The 6,019-nt window shown below is 44.3% G+C and overlaps 1 long non-coding RNA gene across 1 annotated transcript; it reads right to left on the bottom strand.

The window, feature by feature from the left end:
- Nucleotides 1–2,456: 2,456 nt before the first annotated feature.
- On the bottom strand, nt 2,457–5,023 carry LOC122472403. Its single transcript, XR_006294422.1, has 2 exons — nt 4,557–5,023; nt 2,457–2,732 (listed from the first exon to the last, which is right to left on the bottom strand). It is a non-coding gene; the product is annotated as an uncharacterized LOC122472403 (long non-coding RNA).
- Between the last annotated feature and the right edge of the window lie 996 nt (nt 5,024–6,019).

Here is a 6,019-nt window from a genome sequence, read left to right as displayed (position 1 = left end):
CATACTTTCAGACCACAATGCTATGAAACTTGAAATCAACCACAGGAAAAAGTCTGGAAAACCTCCAAAAGCATGGAGGTTAAAGAACACCCTACTAAAGAATGAATGGGTCAACCAGGCAATTAGAGAAGAAATTTAAAAAATATGGAAACAAATGAAGATGAAAATACAACAATCCAAATGCTTTGGGATGCAGTGAAGGCAGTCCTGAGAGGAAAATACATTGCAATCGAAGCCCATCTCAAGAGACAAGAAAAATCCCAAATACAAAATCTAACAGCACACCTAAAGGAACTAGAAGCAGAACAGCAAAGACACCCCAAACCCAGAAGAAGAAGAGAAATAATAAAGATCAGAGCAGAAATAGACAATATAGAATGTAAAAAAAAACTGTAGAGCAGATCAATGAAACCAAGAGTTGGTTTTTTGAAGAAATTTAGAAAACCGAAATAGGAAAGACATGCACAAACCCAGAGATGAAGATGAGAAAAATTATTTAAAACTTTCTAGGGGCACCTGGGGGCCTCAGTTGGTTAACCATCCGACTTCAGCTCAGGTCATGATCTCACCGTTTGTGAGTTCGAGCCCCGCGTCAGGCTCTCTGCTGTTAGCACAGAGCCTGCTTTGGTTCCTCTGTCTCTCTCTCTCTCTGCCCCTCCCCTGCTCTCACTCTCTCTCTCTCAAAAATACAATTAACATTAAAAAAAACTTTTTAAAATAATCAATATTAAAAAAAATCAATAAAAAGAGAACAAGAAAATGGAAATGGAAAAAGAGAAATGTGCCCCCAGAAACTGCAGGAGCACTTTTGAAGAAAAAAAGATACACAGACATACCAAGAGACAACGCTCCATGCAAAGAAACAGATGCAGACACACACACACACAAAAACAATATCCCATGGTCATTTTGAATAGCATCTTAATAGGCAGCCATACAGTTTTGTGAGCATCAAAGTGAATTGAAATTTAACAGTTCTTTCTCAAAAGTTATTGTAGGGGTGCCTGGGTGGCTCGGTCAGTTGAGCGTCTGACTTCGGATCAGGTCATGGTCTCACAGCTCGTGAGTTCGAACCCCGCGTCGGGCTCTGTGCTGACAGTTCAGAGCCTGGAGCCTGCTTTGGATTCTGGGTCTCCCTCTCTCTCTACCCTTCCTCTGCTCATGCTCTGTCTCTCTCTGTCTCAAAAATAAATAAACATTAAAAAAAATTTTTTAACTTATTGTAATTATTATACAATGAAGGTGCTTTTCCAGACAATTTTAACATTGAATGCAATGCGGAAATCTGTCACATAACTGTTCTGACAGGTAGTGCCAGACTTTTCTTTAGAATTTCTTTTTTTGGGGGCACCTGGGTGGCTCAGTCGGTTGAGCGTCCGACTTCGGCTCAGGTCATGATCTCACAGTCCGTGAGTTCGAGCCCCGCGTCGGGCTCTGTGCTAACAGCTCAGAGCCTGGAGACTGTTTCAGATTCTGTGTCTCCCTCTCTCTCTGCCCCTCCCCTGTTCATGCTCTGCCTCTCTCTGTCTCAAAAATAAATACACGTTAAAAAAAAAAATTTTTAAAAAAAAGAATTTTTTTTTAAGTATGAAATTTATTGTCAAATTGGTTTCCATACAACACCCAGTGCTCCTCCCAACAGGTGCCCTCCTCAATGCCCCTCACCCACCCACCCCTCCCTCCCAGCCCCCATCAACCCACAGTTTGTTCTCAGTTTTTAAGAGTCTCTTATGTTAGTCTCTTTCATCTCACAACAACTTATTCCGAATCTCCAAGCTAGATATCACTGCCCTCTTTTTCCCTCCCTCCCCTTTTCCTTTCCTTCTCTCCCCCTTCCTCCTTCTCTCTCTCCACAATCCCTTATATACCTCTCCAACTAGAGGTTTCCACACAGATGCTTTAATGACCCATCGTGACAAAAATATTGCACTTGGTTAAAAGAGGGGAACAGAGAGGAAGAGCCGGTAAGTAGACATATGTGGTAGGTAAGAATGAGTGAGAATCATGTGGAGGAACTTCCGTGAAAATGGTTCCATTGGTAATGAAGCAGCAGCATTTGGGGGGCCATGATGCTTTGGGTAGAAAGAGGAAATCTATACCAATCTATACCAATCCCTTCCCTATGCGTCTGACTTCATGAAACTATATTCTACGCTAAGATGTGAAAGGAGCCTGGCACTTATATAAGACAACAATCTGGACAGAACATTTTAGAACGTTCTGATGAATTAGCTGTGTGATCATCTTGGGTGGGGAGGAGGAGGACTCAGCTGTGGTCCTGGATTAAGTGCTTGCTTTTCTTCCCCTGAAAGAATGACTCTACATGTTGTTTAGGAGAATAAGAGAACGTAAATCATTTGCCTAGGATTTTGCCTGAAAATGGGAAATGTGAGATTTGGATTGACTATAAGCAACGGAGGGTAAGTTTGACAAAAAAATTCCTGGCAACATAGAACTTTTCTGAGAGTCTCAAAATATTTATTATCTCTCTCTCTCTCTTTTTTTTTTTCAGTATAAACATACATAATGAGGGACTCAGAAGCCCTCTCATGTCTGGAATACGATGTCACAGGTGATTCCTTACAGGCTCAGCCACTCTCAAACTGATGGCCCAGGGGTGCAGATGTCAGCCTCAGAATCCCTTGCTACCCTCACAAGTAGAGAGGGATCTTTTCTCATCCTGTCTTCCTTCCTTCCCAGAATGTCTCTCCTTGGAGACTCCAGAGGACAGCCTGAAACAGGAAGAAAATTGTTTGATTCTAACTGTGACCCAGCAGAATGGTGGTACCCATTTGGGACAGCAGACACAAATGAAACAGAGGCAGGTCATAAAATTTTCTGTGCATCATTAAACACTCAGCAAAATCCTGTCAGGACAGGACTATACGACTCTCGACCTATAGTCTGGGAAGCAGTTGTCACAAGAGATTATCGTTTCTCAAGATGAATGTATAAGAAATGTTTTCATCTCTAAAGCATTTGTTCCTCGATGGCCAACCCTTTCTTGTGACTTTGCCCTGATTCAACCTATGAAGATAACCCCACCCTTTATAATAATAAAGCTATATAATGTTACTGTTATAGAATCGTTATAATAATTATATAATGGGAGTTGTCGAATGAGCTGTAAAAGTCAATCCTCACCAAATAGCCCACAACTTTCACCTTCCAGAGCAGAGAGAAAACAGAAGTTTAACATGTAACATTCCTATTGAGGGGGTGATATGGGGGACACGAAGAACTCAGTGATGTCTAAGTTCAAGGACCAAAAACGCAAGAATCTGGCGTGTTATCTCCCTGTGAGGTCACAAGGGAGTCACAGAAAAGCACAAAGAAAGCTAGAGCTGACCTTACCTAGAGAGGCACGCACACAATTTTCAGGAATTATGGTCACCTGGTGGTCAGAATGTCCCCCTGAACAGTGGACTTCCAGTCTCCTCGGGCTATTTGTACGATGATCTATCCCTACAAGGTCCTTCTGCACTTATCCCTATCACAAAGGCAACTTTATAACAGGTGCCTGGACAAGAGTCACCTAATTTTTTTTAATGTTTATTTATTTTTGAGACAGAGAGAGACAGAGCATGAACGAGGGAGGGTCAGAGAGAAACGGAGACACAGAATCGGAAGCAGGCTCCAGGCTCCAAGCTCTCAGCACAGAGTCTGACGTGGGGCTCGAACTCACTGACCGTGAGATCGTGACCTGAGCCGAAGTCAGACACTCAACTGACTGAGCCACCCAGGAGCCCCACCTAATTTTTTTTTTTTAATGGTAGCTTCGTCAACGAAACTATCAGGAGAAACATCACAAGTATAGATGAGTAAAGAGAAACTTTTCCACCTACAGGAGACCCTAGATTCTGAAGTCAGTGAGGGCTCAGAACCAAACTTCTGCTTGAAAACTGTTCTCCCTAGAGAGAAGACTCAGAATTCCTAGGCTAAACAGAGTGTGAGGGGGCTGTCTCGCAAAGACTAGATTTGGATGTGGAGTTCTCGGCCATCTAGCACATTGACCATGAAAGTTACTAGAGCTGACGGCTTATGGACACAATGAGCCCATAGAGAAGTGAAGGGCAAAGAATACTCACCTGGCCTTCTCAGATGGCCCATCTTTATCTCATTTCCTTTATCCTTACGCACAGCATTATGCAGAGAATGCCTGCATCTAAGCAAGACTAACACGAAGCATGGTGGGTCAGAGACCATCATCTGAAAATTCCTTCATCTGTCGCCAGATTACGCAGAGTTTCCTGTGAACTTATACCTGGGCCTTACATCAACTCAGGCAGGGCCCTAGATACCTCCTCATGCTTTATACATGTACCACAAATGGGCTTCCTCGTCCAGTCCTGGCCTGTGTCCCCCAGATACTTCTAGCACCTATAAGATTAGGATTTCTAAGACGTTTAGCCCTGGGTCATTAAGACCTTGAAGTTCAGAGAACAGCAAACATTGTTTCCATGTCCCCTGCCTTACAATGTGTACCTTCTCACTCCACACACACATTCAATCATTCAGCTCCCCTGTGTCCTAAGGCCGAGGGGAAATATACTCACATTTCTTTATATACTGTTCAATCTCAAGTAAAAAGGGAGAGAACATGACAAAGAGAAAAAATACAAAAAGCATAGCAAACAGGGCGTAGAGCCAAGGAACACCATTTGGGAGTAAATTGGCCCCGGGTTCAACTTCCGCCATTGAGATCTGAGAGAAGGCACGGAATTCTCTGCCCCAGGATGTCTCACCTCCTGGGTGATCCAGGTGATGAAGTCACAGCCTCAAGGCACAATGGGAGGGATGAAGATCTGGATGGGGATTGGCCAAGCCTCATTCTATACATGCTGTATAGAAACAAGGAATCTCAGGGAGCTTAGAAGCCACAGCTCTATTGAACCAAAAATACTAGACTATCAGGCCAAAGCGGCAAGAAGGTAGATTGTTCCATAGCTATTCAGAGTGTTCTGTTCACTGCACCGGAACCGTATCCATTCACGAAATGAAGGAACTGTTTTCCTAGACTTCACAGTCCCAGACCTAGTCTTTGTCAGCAGAATGATGTCTAAGTTGAAAGACCAAATTTTCCTGAGGAGAGAGTTCAGATCCTTCCCTAGAAGCTCGGAAATAGCTTGTCTTTGTGTGCTTATCATGTCAGGATTGCGTGTCACATGGATCATGGGAACTTCTCCCCAGTCATGTCAATGGGGAGGGAAGAGTTTATTTTCTTCTTCTTTTTTTTACTGTTTATTTTTTAAGAGAGAGCATGAGCAGGGGAGGGACAGAGAGAGTGGGGGAGGAACAGTGGATCCAAAACAGGGTCTGTGCTAACAGCACAGAGCCCGATGCAGGGCTCGAACTCTCTCCACCCGTGAGATCATGACCTGAGCCGAAGTCCAGAGCACAACCGACTAAGCCACCCAGGTGCCCCAGGAAGAGTTTATTTTCTTTTTTTATAATGTTTTTTCTTTATTTATTTTTGAAACAGAGAGAGACAGAGCATGAACGGGGGAGGGGCAGAGAGAGAGGGAGACACAGAATCTGAAACGGGCTCCAGGCTCTGAGCTGTGGGCACAGAGTCCGATGAGGGACTCGAACTCACAGACCTCAAGGTCGTGACCTGAGCCGAATCAGACGTTTAACCCACTGAGCCACCCAGGCACCCCAGAAGAGTTTATTTTCTAAGATGGGGGTTATGTTCTTTTAAATGAAACAGAACATTAGGCAGGAGTGTTGCTCCGAATATCAACGTTCTTTTCCTGTCTTTTAATTCCTAACCTACTACACAAACCCATCTAACACTTTTCGAAGAAGAACTTTGATCAATCGATTCCCCCCCCCCCCCCCCCGCCACGTTCAAAAGAGCACTTGACACTTGTCTTATGCTTCAAGCCACTTTCCCCAGAGATTCCCAGCCCACCGCCACAGGCAGCACCCTGTCCCGGCGCCACTCCCCCTGCCCACAAGCATCCCAATCCCCGGTCTGAACTCGACCTTCTCTAACGTCACCCGGCCACACCCGCTG

Source organism: Prionailurus bengalensis, chromosome B4 (assembly GCF_016509475.1).
Source record: "Prionailurus bengalensis isolate Pbe53 chromosome B4, Fcat_Pben_1.1_paternal_pri, whole genome shotgun sequence".
NCBI lineage: Eukaryota > Metazoa > Chordata > Mammalia > Carnivora > Felidae > Prionailurus > Prionailurus bengalensis.
Note: the sequence above shows the minus strand (reverse complement) of the source record. Positions and strands in the feature narration are given on the sequence as shown.